General features: G+C 47.5%; 1 pseudogene; it reads left to right on the top strand.

Annotated features, from left to right (window-relative positions):
• The first annotated feature begins 91 nt into the window (after window positions 1-91).
• LOC144247024 (E3 ubiquitin-protein ligase PHF7-like) lies at window positions 92-21,614 on the top strand (annotated as a pseudogene).
• The last annotated feature ends 218 nt before the right edge of the window (window positions 21,615-21,832 follow it).

Below are 21,832 nucleotides of genomic sequence, written 5' to 3'. Positions count from 1 at the left end.
CTTGAACAATCTCATTTCAATTTAAAAGACTTGTTTGGAGCTTCAAAGAACAAACCAGAAAAGATTGTGGAAATACCCTGGGACAAAGAGGATGTACAGGACCCTGCCCTCAGATGACCATTTGGGACCTTTGTCCGAGAACAACACATCTCAGGAGTCGAGCGCGTTCACGTTTTCCTTCTTTGGAGACACAGAGGAGCTGGGCATCAAAGAAGGTAACAGCAGGACCCTTCTCACAGTGCCATTTCTAATGAAGAGCTTCTGGCAGGCACTGTAGAGCATTGTGGTGTAAAGAAGGTCAGGACGCAGGAGATTTTCCACAGCAGAAGACAGTAAGTAGGCAGAAGCATTTTGATCTTCATTTCTGCTTGCCAAGGCTGTGGTACATGAATGAGAGGTAACTCATGCTTGCATCTGAGGAATTCTGAAAGGCATGCTTTGAGAAGGCATTGGGGATTTTGCTGAGTGGTGAAAAACCTTGTTGTCATGCCCTGAATCTCGCAAACAGGGAGAAAGATGGCACACCGGTCATATCAAGTTTCAGAGAACCCAACAAGATTTTAAAGGAAATGTGTGTTAATGGAGAGGGAGGAGCAAGATCCTGGAGTTGACCGCAAGATCCACGAACATTCTCTTTGCTACTGAATTCTCTTCTTGGACCTATAGAAGAAGGAAACTGAACTACACATGATGGTTGGTATGTTCCAACCGTAGATAAAATGAGGCCTTATGAAAGAGGATGAAACAACATTAAATCAAGTCACAGTCCTGTAGGAGAGAAAATAAACCGTGTGAAGTTATCCAAAATATTTAAAAAAAAACAAAGCAACAACACAAAGCAACAAGCCCCACACAATTGTGCTGAATTCAGAAGGTATCCGGTGTCTTCTGATTGCAACAATAAAATGTTTAAGAATACAGCAGAGATCCCGAGAACAGAGAGGAAAATCCTGGAGCAGAGATGTAGCTCAGAAAATCTGGCAGAAGCAGATTCTGTCCTTCCTACATCTGTCTTCTCCACTGTAAGTATTTGTCTTGAAAGGAGGAATTCTTCCTGACAAGTGGAGGAATAATCTGGATGTGGCTTTGTTTCTTTTTCGGTGCTGTTATTGCAGAGTCTTGCAGACTCAGAACAATAAAGCCGGTAAAAGTCGCATGGCAAGAGGATTCACGTTTCCAAGACGGCAGTTCTGAGGGTGATGATGAGCCTGAGACGTGAGACACTGAAACGGACCAAGAAATGCAAGTTCCGTTTCTATTTGCTGTCTACTTGGCTGTAGTAGTTGGATGCTGTGGGAATATTAATAGCAGCACTCAGGGAATGGGAAACTGAGATTGCACACCTCTGAGCAGTGAAAGTCATCTTGGAAAACCATTTGTGCTGCCCAGAGTCAAAACTCCCAGCAGCCCATGTGATGTGAAGTTGAATATGAAAAGAGAGACATTGAGCACAAGAAATTAACGGGCTCATTTTGGTTTGACCAACTCCAAACTGAGTTTGGTCAGAAACCAAAGACACAGTCAGTTTGCTGTTAAGAAGTTTATTTTTTTTTCTAGAAGGCTCTATTTGGTTACTAGGGAATAAAGCTTTTCACTCTATACCATTTCTCTGAAGCACTGCAGTTTTAACTTGTGTTCATGGAATTTGATAGTACAATTTTGGATGCTAAAATCCCTTTGTACTTGTCTAGGTTTGTTTCTTTACCACGCACAGAAAGTGCTAGAGTTGTCTTCTTCTTTGAAGATGATGAATGCCTAAGAGGTACGACAGAATTTCTTCACCCCCTTTTGTATTTTTTTAAACTCTTCATGGAATTCTGTAAGGAGGAAAAAATGCTGCCTGCCTAGGAATGTTTCCTAGTCAAATTTTGGCATCCTTACTTGTGCTCAAAATTATGGCAGAATCCCGTGAGAAAGTCCTGGTAAAATAAAGGCCAAGCAGATTTCTGGCTTTCTTCTCTTTCAGGTAATTGCCTAATAGGAATCTGGACTTTCAGAGCTTACCAAAACATTAGCCCCTTGACAGTTTACCTAGACATTTTGGATCCTTTCAGGTATTTTTATCACCTTTAACTTTTTCCTGTCTTTCTGGAGTTACCATTAGGAATTCTGTGTTCTTGTCACCCACATAGGTCCCTGTCGTGCTTTGTCCTAATGAATCTGGGAGTTTCTCTTCTGAATCCTGGGGATTTTCTATTTAGAAACAAAGAAAACAACAACCAAAGGAAACATATGGAGTCCCGTCCCCAAAAATTGCAGAGGCCTGCAAAACAATTGCTTGTTATATGTTTTGTAAAATAGTCTTAAGACACGCTTAAATGGTGTGCATTTCTCAAGACTGATTCAATAACGCAGCAGAAATGTATTGCTGTGTTCATACAGTTCGTGCCCAGCACTCTTCCAACCTGTCTGATTTGCAGGGGGTCTTAAAGTGGAGAGCTCAGTCCTAAGCAGGCCCCAGTTCTGGGGGAAGATGTGTGATCCTGGTGCTGAGCTTCTAATGTAACAGTGGCTATTTCACTGCAATTTAGACTGCAGCATGCTGAGGAAAACTGCTGCTGCCTTTCATTGTCCCGCAGACAACAGGCTGCTGGAGGGAACATTTCTGTTGGGAGACAACGTCTGTTGGGGGGCATGAGAACAGGAAGGATGTGAAGAATTGACTCCTGACTTTATTGCTGAGTTGCCCATGATGGTTAGAAGCAGCAGCACAATCGAAAATGTTTAAGCCTATTAATTGGTTCTTTTTTTTGCACAGAGGGCCCAAAGTTATTTTGTAGATCAGTAGAGTTCAGTGAAGAAAAAGGGTTGGGAAGACCAATGTAGATTATTGCTTGAGGTGAGTATGTAACATCTGTTCCCTGGGAACTGTAGGTGAAAGCTGAGCACGGGTAGGGAATGCAGGTATGAATGGGCATGCAGAATTAATTCAGGACCTGGAGAAGAGCCTGCAACTTTGCAACTCCCCAGGAACAAAAGTGTTTTAGTGTACCGGTGTGTATAACATCATGTTGTGTTGTCCAGGCAGGTAAACCACTACATCTTTGTATGTTACAGGAGCAGCTAATTAACTGTACGTAAAGGATATATTTAAGAGAAGGAGTGAATTTAGAGACTTCGCCTAATAGTGGATTCAGAAAATTCTCTGAAGAATTTGTTAGATTTTGATTATTTTCCAGAAAGCCAAAGGAAGCTTAAGGATACGAAATAGAAAGTGTAAGGAAAGCAATAAACTCTTTACTGAATAGAAATGTGCCACGTTTGTTCCTTGAAGAAGTGGTCAAACAATGTTACTACCAAAATCCTTTCAAAGATCTAAGAGGAAAAAAAATTGGCAAATCCTGTTCGGCAGTGTTTCCGAGCTGGGGCTGATGGTCTTGGGTGCTGGGGAGCCACGGGAAGGCTCCAGTCCTGACTGTCCAGCCAGGCCGGGGCCATTGAGCTCCGGCTCATCCCTGGCGGCTCTAAGGGCAAGCAGGAATGTCAAAGGCGCCCCAGAGCCGGGCCAGGGCACACCTGGGCACTGGCCCCGGCTCTCCAGGAGCAGACGGGCTCTGCCAAGCTCGACCTGGGCACTGCCCCCAGCCCAGGGACACGCGGGTGCTTTGCCCAGAGCCGTGCCCATAGCAGCAGAGCTGTCACACCCCAGCTGGCTGTGGTGGGTGTGGGGCTCCAGCAGTGCCCGTGGGTGGGCTGGGCAGAGAATCAGCAGCAGCACAGGAGCTGGTGGCAGCGCTTGGGGAAGCACAGGGGACAGCCTCTGCACGGCGACACAGCATGCACACTGCAGGGCACAGAGCCAATGGCAGCGGGCATGAGCACCTCTGCGGGGCTCTTTGGCTGCAGCAGCATCGGCCCCAAGGGCTGCTCTGTCCCTGCCTGCCTGCCTGGCTGATGGGCAGGGCTGGAGGCCTTGGAGAGCAGGGGCCATTGTGGGCACGGGTGTCCCAAGAGCTGCCCCCTGGCCCAGCTGGGCCCCACTTGGGGAGGAAGGAGGCTCCCAGCCGCGGCATGGCTGAGCAGCTCCTGCCTCCCCCTGCCTCTGCTCTGGGCCCCACACAACGCCTGCCACAGGAGCCCCTGGGCCCGGCTCTGGGAGGGCGGCTTTGCCCTCACCTGGCTCCCTGGCACCAGGGCCCTCCTGCTTGCTGTCACTCATGGCAGCCATCAGCGGTGAGTCCCTGTCCAGAAAGGTCACAGTCTCCTCCAGGTGCTGGTTCTCTCTCTGTCTGGGAGACAGAAGAGTGTGGGGAGTTTGCAGAACAGGCCCAGAGCCACAAGGGCACTAGTCCCTGCTGAGCCCTGCGTGAGCCCTGCTCCTGTCCGCCTTCTCCTCCGGTCAGTAGCAGAGGTCTTCATCATGCATTCATTGGATGTGATCCGAACCAAAGAGTAAGTTCAATTTCCGGAAGAGTAATATCAGGTACTTCACTTCTCTAAGTTTAATTTATAGCAGAAAATAAATATATATCGTTATTTCATGGTTACTTTTACACTATACATAGAGCTTCCACTTTAATATTTGTGGAAAGCCAATAAGCCAATATTATAATATGTTTGTCTAACAGATGGCTAAAGGATCAGCATGAATTTGCAGAATTACTTCTTTTATTAAGTGCTTACTACAGAACAGTGATAGAATGGAAGATTTCTTTTACTGACTCATGGCTAAGTACTCAGCTTCCTTTATGTGGAGAATTTGAGGGATAGCTGTACCAAATCCAATCCCATTATTAAATTCATGGCACTAGACAAAGGAATACCTGACTGCTTTTTAAGAGTTGAACATACTTGCAAAATAATGATGGCAAACCCTTCTAATGTCAAAACACTGAGTAGGTCACTGTCATGTTTCCTCTGATATAGTTGAGATTAATGTGCAGATTAAGATTCAGTATGTTTTCTTTAGTCTTCCCTTTTATGCCCTTTATCTTTTGGCACACCATTTTCCTTTCAACTCTATGGCTTCCCTCTGGTGTTTGAAATCAGGTGTAATATTTTGCTATTTCGTGGTGCCACTCCCTCGATCTACTGAAGAGGGCCAATCAATGCCGGTCTGTCGGCAGGTCCCAGGCGTCGCTCCTGCTGGCGGCCCCGGGGCAGGAGCGGCCCCGGCAGTGCCATGGCAGGGCTTCCCTCAGGTGTCGGCACTGCCAGCCCGGCTCTGCCGGGGTGCTCCGGCAGTGCCATGGCAGGGCTTCCCTCAGGTGTCGGCACTGCCAGCCCGGCTCTGCCGGGGCGCTCCGGCAGTGCCACGGCGCACGGCAGCTCTGGCCCTGCAGCCTCGGCCAGCAGCAAGATCTGCGGGCCGGGACCCCGCAGGTCCCATTCCTGACGAAGAAAGGATGTCCTGTAACGCTTGAGCTTTGCACACTTTCAAACCTGATCAACAAGAAGAGACATTTAACGTGTGCCGCACATGGCAGTATGCAAGCTCGGAGTGATGGTCAGGTGTTAGAAAAGCAAAGTACTTGTTGCTAGAATGGTCTTTGAAGACTCAGGGCTGGGCACGTTTCACTGATCTCAGACCCAGAGGGAAGCTGACAAAGCTTGGGAAGAAGGACGCCCACTGATTGTGGACGCAAAGGATGCACAATTTAGGGGCCATAAGGACATCTGTTAGAACTGCCAAGATAAGGAAAACACTCCTAAAGTCAACTCAGCAAACATGCTGAAATCAGCTCCAGCTGGGTAAAAAAGTGTGCTGTTTGCAGGCAACAGGACTTTGGCACCCAAATTACCCTGGGCCTGGCCGTGGGATGGTTCCGGTCGCCAGAACACACAAAAAGATGTCTCAGTGCAAGTGCTGGGCATTGTGCTTCAAGAACCCAGATGAAAAATCTGGTGAGGCTGTGCTGGATTCTCGTGTGGTATCTACCCCTTCTCTCTTCTTCTTCTCAACACATATTGTAAGCCTGACTAAAAAACCCTAGTTCGAGCCATGCTCACTGCCTTATTCTCAAAACTTGCAGCTGACTTAGAGGTTTAGTACCTTACAGAGCGGGTTTGAGGCTCTGGAGCTGGAGGGACAGACAAGTGATGAAGTGGGCAAGAGTCCTTCTGGAGCAGAGGGGGCACCTAGGGTAAGACAGCCAACACCATGTGTCGTGGCCACCTCTGTTCCGAAGGAAGGCAGGGTCCTTGCAGGCCCTCCCAAAAGCATCTCAAGGGAAGCTTTCCATCTCGCCTGCCCTGTTTCCTTGACTTTATCTGAATGTTTCTCTCAAAGAAAGACAGTGTGAAATGCAAAGTTGTGTTTTGTGTCAGGTAAATAAATGTAACCTGTGTAATTGTAATTGAGAAATGTGTGGAACACAGCCATGGGACAGTTATAAAGATGAGTTCTAATAAACGACTGAGAAAAGCATGGAAAAAGACTTGTGAACCAATCTTTTGCTTGCAAATAACAATGATAAGTCTGTGGGATTCCTTAAAATCAGAAGGTTTTGGGCACATTGCAAAAGGCAGGCCTCAGAGACACCAGGATGGTGATTAGAGCTACGCAGTAGCTATAAGATTTGTCAGCAGAAAAATTATACAAGAAGTAGAAAGAAAGAACAAATAGAACAATAGTCTGTGTATTAACACTTGGATAGAATAACTTCCTAAGTTGCAGAAAAGTATATCTGGTGAGATATTAGGAAGGTCTAAGCTTAATAACGGAGCTCTGTGCATTGTATCTTGAGGCTTACAAGCAAGTATTGTATTCAAAATGAGCAAGCATTGTTTTAACTAAAGGTACGTGTGCTTGTAGTGATTGCATAGAACTACTGTCAATATGCTTTTGCTTTGTGTGACTGGTCAAAATGTTTATAAAGTAAGTTGTAAAATTAAGTTCTTGGTCTGTTGCCTGGATGTGAGCTGCTGGCATCTTCCCACTGTCAAAACCATGTAATGAGACTGATGCTAAAAAATAAACAGCTCGAGACACATACCACAGCAGTCCCATCCTATTTCTGACTTGTATATAGCCCCCGGCCGGCGATAAATGCTGCTCCTCTCTGAGGACGGTGGTTAGACTAGTGGAATAAAAAAGAAGAAGATTGTGGACGACTCCGTCGCCAGAGGCCCAGGTTGTTAATAGGAAGAATTGTTCATCCCCTTCGTTGTCTGTAGCTGATATCCTTGTAAGTACTAAGCAGCAAATTTAGGGGCTCCTGGGCAATTTATCTAAAACAGAATGGAACGTCTTTTACTGGCTTGAGACAATTTTACAGAATAAAGGATGTTCAGATATCTCAAAACATGAACTAAAAGACTTATTAATCTGGGTAAAGGTGAATACTCAAAATATAGACTTGAATTCTGCTTTTACCTTTGCTTTTTGGGACCAGATAAACTGGAAAATTTACCATCTGGTCTCTCTTAAAAAAGAAGAAACTTTGGTCAAACGAATGACTGTCTCCAGAGCTTTAATGGAAAGTTTCAAACCGTATGATTGTGGCAAAGACTTTCTTGAGCACTAAAACAGGACACCTCGTTCTGAAACTTTAATTCTGAGTGGTGCTGGGTCTTTGCCCTCCTCTGGGGGGGTGCCGGGTTTTGTTTGGGGTTCCTTCCCTTCTCCTGGCCTGTCCAGGCAGTGTGAACAACACCCCGAACCCCGGGAAGGCGGAATCCAATCAGCTTCCAGCTTCAGTCGTGTCCTCTGTTTCTTACGGAATTCCCTGCGTCACTGATGCTGTCACCGGGCATCCTCCCATCCCTCCAAGAAATCATCCACCCCTGGGACTCCCGGGAGAGCATTCGGGATTTTTGTTGTGCTCTGAGAATCTGGAGGGTCTGCGATCATGTTCTGGGGAGGCTGGGAGTCTAATGGGTCCGGGAGATGAGAGTTTGGGGAAGCTTTGCAAAAGAGTGGCTGCTGTTTCTGTGCCTCACTTCTCTTCCAAGCAGGCTGCGACCGTGCCTCATTCAGAAGTGTTGCAGGCAGGGCTTGCCTAGGGGGGCTCTGGATCCGCTCTGCCTGGCCAGGGGGCTGTGGGAGTCACCTCTGCCACAGTTTCCCCTTCCCAAGAGGTTACTCCCTCAGATCGGGCTCAGACGGACAGATTGCTTTACAGTTTGGACTCTTTTCCTGTTAATTCTTCCCCCATGCCCCTTCCAGGGTTTTTGCCACTTGTAACCCCTCAGCCTCCAGTTGTAGCTGGAGGGGGGCTTTGGATATGGCTCTGCCTGCGGGGGAGCGGGCAGGAGGGCGGACGGAGGTGACAGGCGGCAGCCAGGGGCTGGGCAGGGCAGGGATGGCTCTGTCCAGAGAGATGGATGGGGTGGAGGCGGGAGAGCTTAGGGAAGTTTCTGTGGAGATACAGACAGATCGTTTGGAAGCCTTGAAGGCTGTCTCATTTGCTGTTGGGGGGAAAAAAGCATGTCAAATTTGCAGTTCGGAACTGAGAGTTCTCCAGCTGCAGGCGGGGATATGGAGTGGAACTTGTAACAGTTCATTGCAAAGTGTCACAAATACAAATTAGAGATTTGCAGCTCGAGAGCAGCCCAATTTGTATGAATCTGAACGGATCCAATTTAGTGAATTGAGACATGATGTAGCAGGCTCTGGCTTTTTTCTGGGAATGATACAACACATTCTGTGGCCGCTACCTCCAGCGGAGGGAGGGACGTTGGGAATGTGGAGCTCTCCTCCTCCACCCTTCCTGGCAGGGCTCCTGGGGGGGCTTGATGCTACCACAACACTACTGCCAAGAACTTGGAGCTTCTTGGCAGGGTTCCTGGGACAGCTGATTGTTGTAACAACACTACCTGTTCTTCTGGGTCAGACACAGGAGTGATGAGAGGGAAAAACAAAACAGGGTCTAAATCAGAGGTAAACCTTCCACTGCAACTATCTAATTGGTCTAATATTAGTCAAAATTTAGAAAAAAAAATTGGACTCAAATAAACAACTCCTTGCCTTACCAGTAAGGTATGGTCGTAATGATGTAAACCCAGGATATGAAACTTTCTCACCATGATATAAAAGAACTCTGTCAGGCTTTGAAAGACAGTGGGTTCTCTTCTCCTTATTTTAACAATGTGTTGAAAAGTATATTTAATTTTTATGATTTAGGCCCTGCTGATTATTGAAACGTGGCTTCCTCGATCTTAACCAATTCACAATATCTCTTATGGGAATTACAATGAAAAAAACTTCTTAATAAGTTGGTTAAAAATATGAAAACTCTCCTTATTTGTCCTAGTTTAGGACAAATTTAAGGAAAACCCTCTGGGAGGAGCCCCCAGAAAACAAACCCACACGGCCCCTCTCCACCCACCTGGTTCAGGAAAAAATTTTCTCTGAGAGAAGGGGAAAAGAACCTGTTTATTCAATGAACAAAGCACTCCCCAGCACCAAAAAAAATTAACGAAACCAGAAGAAAACAAAACTCTTTCATGACTCTGAAGAGATGAATAAATCCAGAAAGTCTTTCCTGGGAGTGGTCGCCCGAGTCTGGACGCTGGGGATTGCTCTCCAGCACTGGGGATGCCTGCTGCAGATCACAAAATGCAGGCTTCCAGTGTTCCTTGGTGTTTCCCAGATCCCAGTCTGGAGCAGGTTGGATAGTATTCAGGAAGAGGAAAGGAAAAGAAACAGTCTAGGGAAAGAATTGGACTGCTTAGCTAAACTGATTAGGTAGCAAAGGCGAAAGCAGAAGCAAGCTGTTATGTTTTGACATTGGCACAACGCTAGTGCCCCCATGAAAATGTAATTTCTAAATTGAATGCTATGAAATGGAATTGAAAATACAGCAAAGCAGGCTTAAGGTTAATAACAGAAAAAAAACTTTATTAAGCTACTACTATAAAAGAAAGAAAGGAAAGAAAAAAAATATAAACACAGATCAAAATGAAAACTTTGCAAAGCATTCTTTTTCTTACTATTTAACTCTAACATATTACAGTGAGACACAATCTGGACTTTAATTAGGTTTCTACTTTCTAGACAATTGATATTTAGTTTCTTGAGGGAGACAGGAGTCTCTCTTGTGCTACAGATTTCTAAAGAAACACAGCTGCCACATCCTGTGCTTTTATGTTACCCATGGCACTGCCTGGAGAAAAAAAGTTTGCAATGGTGACCCTTCTCTTTTTTATGTACAGTGCTTTCACCACCAATGCATGGATGGACAGACTGCTTTTAGGATTTTTTCTTTTAAGGATGTCTTGCTAAGAAGGGAGAAAACAACAGTTTAGTTTTTTATTTTTTGGGACTACAGTCCCCCCCCTTCCCATTTTCTCCGGGGGCTGAGGGTCTAAGAACAGAGATTTTCTTTTTTTTTTTTTTTTTTTCTTTGAGGACACGAGGCACTACTACAAACTCCTTAATTTTTTTTTTGTTCACTCCACTTTTGGTTTTTTTTAGCTGAAGTAGGTTTCTTGACTTTGCTCTGGCATCTTTTTAAAATATAGTTTTTCTTGAAGGAGAAGATTGGTTTAGTTTGTGGTCAATATGGAAAAGACTAGCTAAAAGCTACTCTTTGTCCTTCTCTTATTTAGAATTTCTTTTTTCAACATCTCAGGGTCTAAGGTGCCTTTATTTTTCTTTTTTAAACTGAGGAGGGGGGGAAAAAAATTATAAAGCTTTCATTTTTTGAGGAAGGGTTAAAAGTCTGGACTCCCAGGATGGCTTGACGCCCAGACTCTGGCGGCTCCCACGCGACTGGGAACTTTGTGGCCCCCCCGCTCTTCCTTTCCCGCGGTGAACTGCTGATAAAACTGCTGTTGTCTCTTTCTTTCTCCCTTTTGGGAGAGAAACTCTGGGGAGGGGAACGGAGACATCTTAGATTTTATTCACTTTTCTCTCTGCAGGAGGTCAGCCCAGTTCCAGTCCTTCCACCCTTGGGCCTACCTCAGTCAGGCCATGGGCCTTCCCCTTCCCCGCCCAGCCACGGGCTAGGCAGGGGAGAGGCTGCACTGCACGCTGACTGGAACTAAAGAGAGCCAGTTCTCCTGGGAATTTTGCTTTTAACCCCTCTGTGTTCTCAGAGGCGTGTCTACCTTCAATTGGTCAACATCTAAATTGACTTCTTTCTTCTGGAAAAATTTTTTTTCCATGTCAAACCACGACACAAGCAAGCAAGCAAGCAAGCAAAAGCAAGCCAGTCAGCACTAGCCTTTTCTAGACAGAAGACCATGAGGGGAGGTGAACCCACGGCTGATAACAAGGCAAAACAAACCTTCACTTTCAGAGTCAGTTCTGAAAGCACAGAACATAATATCAAACATAAACAGAACACACGATTGGAGATACAAACACTGTAACGTCACCCTAGGACATTCCACCCCTTATCTCCATATCTTCAACATCACCTAAAAACTCCATCAAGTTAAAACTTGTATCTTTCACTTACTCATACCTTTGACACTTACACATTTCCTTCTATTTCACTTGCTCAAACCTTTGTCACTTACACATTTCCTTCTTTCTCATGTCTGTGTGTTTTCATGTACAGACATTGGCAGTAACATCCAGCAGTTATATTTGCTCAATAGTTTCACCCCACAATCAGATCTCTCTGAGGTACACATCGTGTTGTTCCATCTCTTTGCATTATCCACCATGTACAACCTGGTCCCTGAGCAAAGACAATCCCACAAATGGGTTTGTCTGTATTCGAGGCAGAATTGATCCACACTGATTTCCCTAACAAACCTCTGACATGTGCCACTGGGACTTTATCTCCATCTACTATATTCAGGGGCTCAGACTGGGCAGGACGTGCTCGATTGGTGGAACCTCGGCTGTTAACTAACCAGGTGGCCTTTGCTAAATGTTGCTCCCAATTTTTGAAAGATCCCCCACCCAATGCTTTTAAGGTGGTTTTTAACAGTCCATTGTACCTCTCCACTTTGCCTGCAGCTGGTGCATGGTAGGGGATGTGGCACACCCGCTCAATGCCATGTTCCCTAGCCCAGCTGTTGATAATGCTATTCTTGAAATGAGTCCCATTATCTGACTCAATCCTCTCAGGGGTGCTATGCCTCCAAAGGACCTGCTTTTCAAGGCCCAGGATGGTGTTACGGGCTGTAGCATGAGACACAGGGTAGGTTTCCAACCATCCAGTGGTGGCTTCCACCACGGTGAGCACGTAGCGCTTGCCTTGGTGTGTCTGAGGCAGTGTGATTTAGTCAATCTGCCAGGCCTCCCCATACTTGTACTTGGACCACCGCCCACCATACCACAGGGGCTTCACCCGCTTGGCCTATTTGATGGTAGCACACGTCTCACAGTCATGGATCACCTGAGAAATACTGTCCATGGTGAGATCCACCCCTCAGTCTCGTGCCCACTTAGAGGTGGCACCTCTATCCTGACGGCCTGAGGCATCATGGGCCCATCGTGCTAGGAACAACTCTCCCTTGTGTTCCCAATCGAGGTCTATCTTTGACATCCCTGTCTTTGCAGCCTGATCTACCTGCTGCTCTTCATTAGCTCTACTTCTGGGGACATGGGCATCTACATGGCGAACCTTCACAGGTAGCTTCTCTACCCGGGTAGTGATATCTTTCCACTCTTCAGCAGCCCAAATTGGTTTTCCTCTATGCTGCAAGTTAACCTCTTTCCACCTCTCTAGCCACCCCCACAGAGCATTGGCTACCATCCATGAATCAGTGTAGAGGTAGAGCTTTGGCCACTTCTCCCTTTCTGCAATGTCTAGGGCCAGTTGAACGGCTTTGAGTTCAGCAAACAGGCTTGATTCACCTTCTCCTTCAGTGCCTCTGCAACCCGTCGTGTGGGACTCCATACAGTTGCTTTCCACTTCTGATTCATCCCTACAATGCAACAGGAACCGTCGGTGAAGAGAGAGTAGCGTGTTTCTTCTGCTGGCAGTTGGTTGTATGGTGGAGCTTCTTCAGCCCATGTCACTGGTTTTTCTTCTTCATCTGTGACACCAAAACTTTCACCTTCGGGCCAATTTGTAATTACTTCCAAAATCCCAGGGCGATTCAGTTTACCAATATGGGCGCGCTGCGTGATGAGAGCAATCCACTTGCTCCATGTAGCACTGGTGGCATGGTGGGTGGAGGGAACCTTTCCTCTGAACATCCACCCCAGCACCAGTAGTCGGGGTGCCAGGAGGATTTGTGCTTCTGTGCCAATCACCTCTGAGGCGGCCTGGACTCCCTTGGCCACTCAGGATTTCTCACACCTGCGTCTACTCCTGGGTCAGAGGTCTCATCGGCCCCTCTAGAAACCTCAGCCCTCATTCTAGAGAGACTGCAGACTGTATAGAGAAAGCTTACCAGATTAAACACCAGGAAGATGGTCTCTTTAACAGTCAGGGGAAACGGAGCATTCTCTAATAGGAAGGTAACAAATTCAGAGTAGAAGAAGGAAAGCAAAGGCTGAAAAGCCTCATCCCCTACTTCCCCTCTAACAAACTGGCTGCACAACCATAACCATGAACCATACATTCCAGAAACAGACTTCGGCACCTTTATAAACCCCCTGGAAGCCATTACACCCAAGCCCAGCCCGATGGATATTCTGATCAGTGCCCTGCTACTGCAAAACCTACGTATTAGGGAAAATACCAGAGCTATTCCTGGATAAAAAAATAAACCTAGGGACCATAGAGGGATTAAGATCTCAAAAAACCCTAGGGTCCAGAGACACATGCAGGCCTTCACCCCAAGAGACACTATGAATTCAAACAACATAACCAGTAACTGCTCCATACCAACACAAAGTAATTGGAACAAAAATATGATTAATACAGGGTTTTTCCCACTCTCTCGAGCCACAATTTGGGTGCCAAAATATTTGTCCTAATTTAGGGCAAATTTGGGGAAAACCCTCTGGGAGGAGCCCCCAGAAAACAAACCCACACGGCCCCTCCCCACCCACTTGGTTCAGGGAAAAAATTTTCTCTGCGAGAAGTGGAAAAGAACCTGTTTATTCAACAAACAAAGCACTTCCCAGCACCAAAAAAAATTAACAACTCCAGATGACAACAAAACTCTTTCACCACTCTGAAGAGATGAACAAATCCAGAAAGTCTTTCCTGAGAGTGGTTGCCCAGGTCTGGACGCTGGGGATAGCCCTCCAGCACTGGGGATGGCTGCTGCAGATCACAAAATGCAGGCTTCCGGTGTTTCTTGGTGTTTCCCAGATCCCAGTCTGGAGCAGGCTAGATGGTATTCAGGAAGAGGAAAGGAAAAGAAACAGTCCAGGGAAAGAATTGGACTGCTTTGCTAAACTGATTAGGTAGCAAAGGCAAAAGCAGAAGCAAGCAAAGCAAGCAAGCCAAGCAAGCAAGCAAGCGAGCAAAAGCAAGCCAGCCAGCACTAGCCTTTTCTAGACAGCAGACCATGGGGGGAGGTGAACCCACGGCTGATAACAAGGCAAAACAAACCTTCACTTTCAGAGTCAGTTCTGAAAGCACAGAACATAATATCAAATCATAAACAGAACACACGATTGGAGATACAAACACCATAACGTCACCCCAGGACATTATGGGAACATAGATATTGCCCAACTAGCAGGTGATCCACCTTTCCATAGACCAGAAAATCAGGCAGCGGAATTGCCTCAGCCTGTGCTCACCGATATTAAAGATGCTGCTAGAAAAGCTTTGTTTTCAGTTGAGCCAGCTGGTACCCATGTAAATGCTTATACTACTATCAGACAAGGTCAATTGGAACCTTTTGGCTCTTCCTTAGATAGATTAACGCAAGCTGTTGAAGAACAGTGTCCAGATGAACAAGCTCATTCCTGTTTTATCCAAAACCTTGCTTTTGTCTCATTCTACGAAGAATGTAGAAAAATTATTTTAACTTTACCTGATCAGCCTCCAACTGTAACACAGATGCTAACAGCTTGCAGTAAACCCACTTCTCCACAACATCTTGCTAATGTGCAAGTTAATGCTTTTGGAAAGCAAATTACAGAATCTCAAGAAAAGTTAGGAAAAACATTGGGAGGTAATTTGGCTAAAGCTTTTGGAGAAAATTTGGGACAACAAATGGAAAAGCTCGAAAAGGTCCTGGAAAAGCAAACAAAAAAATTTTTGAAAAATCTGTTGGTACTGTACAGTTGGACTCTGATAAAAAGACTTGTTGTTTTGCTTGTGGGACTTGCTAGTGTTGTTACTGAAATCCAAAATGCTGGACTTGAAATTTCTATAACCAAAATTCAAGAAATTTCACCCTGGAAGTATCTGGGATGGAAGATGGCTGAAAAAACAATTACACCTCAAAGGATACCGCTCCAGATCAGTGTCAACAATCTACAAGATTTACAACAACTTCGAGGAGAAATCAATTGGGTTAAACCTGTTTTGGGAATTACCAATGATGAACTGGGTCCGCTTTTTGATTTGCTGAGAGGAAGTTGTGACATCAACTCTCCTTGAACTCTTAACTCGTGCAGAAGCTCGTGCAGCTCTTGACAAGGTCATGGAAGCTCTCCAAAGATGACAAGCTCATCGCTGTGTTCCAGAAAAGCCTTTCCTTTTTGCCATTTTGGGAGAAAAAATGCAACTTTGTCGTCTCATTTTCCAATGGGATCCTTCTTAGAGAGATCCTTTGTTGATAATAGAATGGATTTTTTCTGCCCTACAGGTGTCCTAAGACTATTTTTACAGTTTTAGAGATGATAGCACAAATTGTAATTAAGGCCAGAACAAGATTGTTAACTTTAGCAGGTCGAGAATTTGCAGTTATCTATTTACTACTGAAAAGAGATTATCTTGATTGGGCAATGCAAAATTCTGATGATTTACAATATGCATTATTAAATTTCCCAGGTATTTGTTCTGTTCATTACCCAGCTCACAAATTATTACAACCAAAATTGAGTTTTAGAGAAAAACCTATATTAAGTGAAGAACCATTAGATGCAATAACTCTCTTCACTGATGGATCAGGCAAATGTCACAAATCGGTAATAACTTGGTTGAACCGAACAACTAAAGCTTGGGAATCAGATGTCCAAATAGAATTATCTCCTCAGGTTGTTGATCTTGCTGCTGTGGTTTGGGCTTTTCAGCTCTTTCCACAACCTTTTAATTTAATTACAGATTCTGCTTATGCTGCTAATGTGGTTAAAAGAATAGAAGGATCAGTTTTAAAGGATGTTTGTAATGATATATCATTGGCTTTCACGTCTTTACACAACTTTGCAATATAGAACTAATCCATATTTTTTTCTGTTATTAAGCTTGGGCCTGCTTTGCTCTGTTCTCTATTGCATTTCACAGCATTCAATTGAGAGATTGCATTTTCAAGGGGGCACTGGCATTGTGCCAGTGTCAAACCATGACAAGGATAAAGTACTTTTTACAAAACATTTCTTTTATATTGCAGTAGTGCTTTAAACTTAATTTTAAAAACAATAGTTTTTATATAGTAAAGGAAATGCAGTAAAAACAGCTTGTATTGAAGTAATATCTAAAGCTCCTAAATTTGTTAGAAATGTAATTTAACAATAAATTTCCAACCTCCCAGTCTGGAAAAGACAAACTGTATGACCACAGAGAGTGGAAAGAGCAGCTCCTCTTCCTGACAAATTCAGGGTGGGATTGCCCCTTCTGTATTTGCACTCCCAGGCTCCCTTCAAGGGTGGGATCTGCTTAAGTCCAGTCCCATAGAGTAGAGAAAATCATTCATTCTTGAAAACTCCACTATTGCTTTGATAGTCTGTTTTAAAGGTCCGTTTTACTTTTTTTCTTCTGGTAGATAATGAATTTAAACTGTAGCAGAGAGCTCTGAAGGAATTGTTTCCTGTATCTGATTTCTGAAACTGTACAAGTCTCTGTATTTGCTCAGGTCCTGCTGATCTTCTCCACTGTGATGAATCTACACAGGACTCTTTCAAGCTTGCCATGCTGGTGTGGCAGCCTTTGCACCTTGGCAGAACCTGCCAACTGATGCTGGCAGGTAGCACTTGATCTACCTTGCACTTGAATTGACAAATACTTAAGTTTTCTTTGGTTTGGTATTTGTTTTGGTTTTTTTTTTTTTTTTTAAATTTTAGATTTTGCAGCTTTATAATTTTACAGAACAATGACATTTAATTTTCTAGATACAAAACCAATTGTGATAAAGTCACACTGAAAAATCTTTTGTCTTGGGAGAGAAGCAAAGATAAAGTGGCAAAGTATACTGGCTTTAAAAAGCTTCTCTTCCTATTCTTGGAAAGCAATTGGACTTCTTTCCATCTCCCCTGAACTTCCTGTTCTTCATCAGTAACCTCCCAACAGATAATGGTTGTCCTTATATCCTTTCAAAATCTCCCCCTCTCTATCATGGGCAGGAGGCTGGAATTCTTTTCTTTTCTGACCTCAGATAAAAGTCTTGGGACATGACAGTGAGAAATACAGAAGGCAATTGTTAGAGGGCTGTTTTGGGGTCTAATAACTACACTGGGCACTGTTATTTTAAGCTTCTGAGTTGTAACAAAACAACATTCAAAGGAAGAACTGTCAAATGTGGAGACAAAACTGTCCTGAGGATGAGTGTGAGGGTGGTTAATGTCTGTCTCCTCCGGGCACTTCAGCTGACCATTGAAATGTGCTTTGTGTTTATTCAGCGGTGTCACCATTGCTAATTTTCTTCCTTCATTGAGGATTCGGGCATGGCAATGCCCCTGTAACAAAGCAGTGCCTTCACTTTCATCCTAGTTGTCTCCAGAGAGGTCTTGAGGAAAATGTTCACCTGAAGCAGGTTTTGAATTTCTCCAGTGCAAGAGAATCCATGTGGATGTGACACTTTAGTCAGAGAAAGAGAAGCCAGATAAACTTTCCAAGGTGCTGTTGTGGGGAGTTTTGAGATGGCTGAGAGAAAGACTAAAAACAACCTTGCAGCTGGTGTTTTGAACAGTTGTTTTCTCATCAGATGTTTAGCAAAGGGTGTCTTGTGAATTAGCCAATGGTGTCAGGGGTTGCTGATTAAATGACTAATCAGGTCCACCTGTAATAGAACGGTGTATAAAATAATGGGTTTCTAATAAACTCGGATTAACCTTCTGAAGAGACCTAGAGTCCATGTGTGGCCTCAGTTCCACTCCTAACTCAATGCACAATCTCTGGGGGACTGCCCCCTGCCAGGGGCAGGAGCAGAGATTTCCCTTGGCCGGGGCTGGAGCCCTGGAGTGGCAGTGCCTGAACATCACCTTACTGCCAAAAGTACCAGCCTCGATGGCTGCCCCAGGGCGTGGCATTTGGCCCTGCACTTGCTGCAGGAGTCCCTGCCTGGGTTCCCTCCTGGCCAAACCTTCACACCCATCTCAGAACCTGGGCAGTTACCAAGGGGGCCGCCTCAAGTGGTTGCCAGGGACCTGAGGCCATGGCTGCCCCAATTTTGGCTGCACGATGCTGATGTCAGAGTGGCCATTGTGACCCGTGCAAGCAAGGTCACAAAAGGGAAGGCTGGGCTCAGGCCGCGTGTCAGTGCGACCTGACCACTGGAGGAGAAGGCAGGGCAAGGACGCTGCTGCTCAGGGACCAGCGGAGCCCCACAGCTCGGGGCTCTGGGCCTGTGCTGCAGGCTCCCCTGCCTCTCCCTGCCCAGAATCAGCGGAGGAACAGCCAGAGCGGACTGCGGTGTTCCTCGAGGCGACGACGGGAGGAGAAGGCGGACAGGAGTAGGGCTCACGCAGGGCTCAGCAGGGACTAGTGCCCTCGTGGCTCTGGGCCTGTTCTGCAAACTCCCCACACTCTTCTGTCTCCCAGACAGAGAGAGAACCAGCACCTGGAGGAGACTGTGACCTTTCTGGACAGGGACTCACCGCTGACGGCTGCCATGTGCGACAGCAAGCAGGAGGGCCCTGGTGCCAGGGAGCCAGGTGAGGGCAAAGCCGCCCTCCCAGAGCCGGGGCCAGGGGCTCCTGTGGCAGGCGTTGTGTGGGGCCCAGAGCAGAGGCAGGGGGAGGCAGGAGCTGCTCAGCCATGCCGCGGCTGGGAGCCTCCTTCCTCCCCAAGTGGGGCCCAGCTGGGCCAGGGGGCAGCTCTTGGGACACCCGTGCCCACAATGGCCCCTGCTCTCCAAGGCCTCCAGCCCTGCCCATCAGCCAGGCAGGCAGGCAGGGACAGAGCAGCCCTTGGGGCCGATGCTGCTGCAGCCAAAGAGCCCCGCAGAGGTGCTCATGCCCGCTGCCATTGGCTCTGTGCCCTGCAGTGTGCATGCTGTGTCGCCGAGCAGAGGCTGATCCGGACATCTGCGGTGACAAACTGGAGAAGGGCGGACTCTGTGCCCACGTGTTCTGCCTGGTGAGTGGCTCCGGGAGCTCCATCCACCATTGCAATGGGCAGTTCCTGCCCCTCTCTCCTCATCTGCTCCTCCTCTCTGCTGCAGTTCTTTGCCACTCTACTTTTTCCTCAAGACAACGACCATGTTGGACTCATGGGATTTCTTCCTAGAGATATCCAAATTGCAGTGTGGAGGGCAGCACAAAAGGTGAGTGTCCCATGCAAGCAGGGAGATTTGTGCCAGGTGAGGTTTGCCAGAGCTTAGCCCAGACACTTGGAAGGAAAGGCCTGCCCTTCTGGCCGGATGTGGGACAAAGTCTGGCTGCCAGCAGCTGCACAGAGGCTCTCACACAGGAGCCCCCCTCCTCCACCAGACGGCTCTGTGGGCTGAGACCCAGCAGTGGCCACATCCTGCGCCCTGCCCGGAGCGCTGGGGCTGCCTGGGGAGGCCCCGAAGCTGCTGCTGATGGGGCTGCTTGGCTCTTTCCAGCGCTGCTGCGTCTGTGGCCAGAGCGGGGCAACCATCATGTGCTGCATGGAGGACTGTGACAGATGGTTCCACCTGCCCTGTGCCAAGGAGGGCAGCTGCGTCACACAGTATATTCCATATTACAGGTACCTCCTCCCCACTCCGGGTCACCCCTGGCAGAAGATCCAACATTTCTCACTTTGCCCATCCATTTTCCTCCAGCTCCTTCTGCCCTGTGCACCGTCCAAAGCAGGACATTGAGGCAACTCCAGAGCCAGGCACCGATTGTCTCATCTGCATGGAGCCAGTGGAGGATAGAAAGACTTTCAGAACCCTGGTGTGCCCAGTGTGCAAAAGGGCCTGGTTCCACAGGGACTGCATCCAGGTAGGAACCCTCCCCTCTGCCCCAGGGCAAAGCAGGTGCTCAGCAGCACCAGGGCCTTGCTCACCCTGCTTCTGTTTGCCCTGCAGGGACAGGCCATGCGTTCTGGTGCTTTATACTTCCAGTGCCCCCTGTGCAGAGACCAGGAGGCATTCCCTGTCGAAATGTTCATCCTGGGGATCCGAATCCCCTTCAGGTTGGTGTCCTTCTGCCTGCCGCACAGGACAGGAGCTGCAAGGTCTGTGCTCTGCCAGGCCCTGCCATACCAGTCCTGTCCCTGCCCTGTCCTGTGAGTCTGGGCTTTAGCTTCACGCACGCCTTGGAAAAGTACGGGACAAAGAGCAGGGACAACCTGTACCTCCATGAGGGGAGGGCAGCAGAAACTCATCAGCTTTTCCTTTCTCCATCAGACAGCCAACATGGGAGGACAACCATGCCTATGCGTACCTAGGAGAGAGGCACAGGAGGTGCAATGCCAGGGATTGCCTTTACCTGGGAGGCAGGGAGGAGGCAGAGGAAGAGGGGTAAGTTGGGGAGCTGCACCTGAGGCTCTGCAGGGTAGCCGTGTCACTTCAAGGGCTCAAAGAGAAAAGAACTAGAAGAGCTTGGCCGGACAATCACTTTGTCCTCAGTGCCATAAACCCATTTGCTTCCCCAGGCCCTGGGAACTGCTCCTGTGCTCCTCCTGCGCTGCTGAGGGCACCCACAGGCGCTGCTCCGGCCTGAAAAACAGCATACAGAGCTGGGAGTGTGACAGCTGTGCTGGTCTTGAAACGGGTAAGAGGCAAAGCACCCGGTGTCCCTGGGCTGGGGGCAGTGCCCAGGCTGGGCCTGGCAGAGCCCGTCTGCTCCTGAAGGGCTGGGGTTCTGCTCTGGCCAGGCTTGCCTTGGGCCTGGGTGCTCTTTGACATTCCTGCTTGTCCTTACAGCCTCCAGGAATGAGCCAGAGCTCAGTGGCCCCAGCCCGACCAATCAGTCAGGACTGGAGCCTGCTCACGGCTCCACAGAATCTGAGGCCATCAGCCCCAGCTCCCATGGCCCGGTGCCATCGGGGCTGGATCCCCAGGCTTCATCCGCAGAGACCAGCAGCCGCAGCAGCCAGCAACACACAGCACGGCAGCAGTCTCTGCCATCTCCCTCACTGGACACCAGCAGCCCCAGCAGAACAAGGTCAATGTACAGCAGCACCCCTGAGCTTGAGGACAGGGGACATTCCAGACATGCTGGGCCTGGCCGCGGGCACACCCGCTCCCGCCAGCAAAATCGGGCCCCAGATGGACCAGTCCGATCGAGGAGTCGCTGTGACATGTGCAGCATGACAAGACCAAGGACTGAGAGGCCCAGGCAAAGGGATACTCCGTCAGGGACGTCCCCCAGACGCAGCCGCTCCCACCTGCAGCGCAGAGCCTCAGATCAACCTCTCCGGTCCAGGAGTCGCCAGGACAGGAGCAGGAGGAGAGCAGCAACCACTGAGAGGCCCAGGCGCACGGGAACACCGTCAGAGAGTTCCCGTAGGAGCAACCGCTCCCACCAGAGGCATCGGGCCTCAACTGGGACCTCCAACAGCAGCACGTAGCCTCATCTTTTCTTTCTAGTGTACCTGTTTGCTGCTGGAAGTGAAGGTGAGAACGGTCAGTACAGGGACCTTACGATTTGCAGGTCTGTGAGAAAACTGTATTAGCTCTTGACATTTCTACTGGCAGGAAAGTAGTCTTGTGCTAAATCTCTTGATTTCTGTCTTACCGTGTATTAAGGGAAAAGTCACTTAAATGATCAGGCTAATTAAGAGGGATC

The sequence above is a fragment of the Lonchura striata genome, chromosome 12, assembly GCF_046129695.1.
Source record: "Lonchura striata isolate bLonStr1 chromosome 12, bLonStr1.mat, whole genome shotgun sequence".
Classification (NCBI taxonomy): domain Eukaryota; kingdom Metazoa; phylum Chordata; class Aves; order Passeriformes; family Estrildidae; genus Lonchura; species Lonchura striata.
The sequence above is the reverse complement of the archived record's forward strand: the minus strand, read 5'-3'. Positions and strand labels throughout refer to the sequence as shown.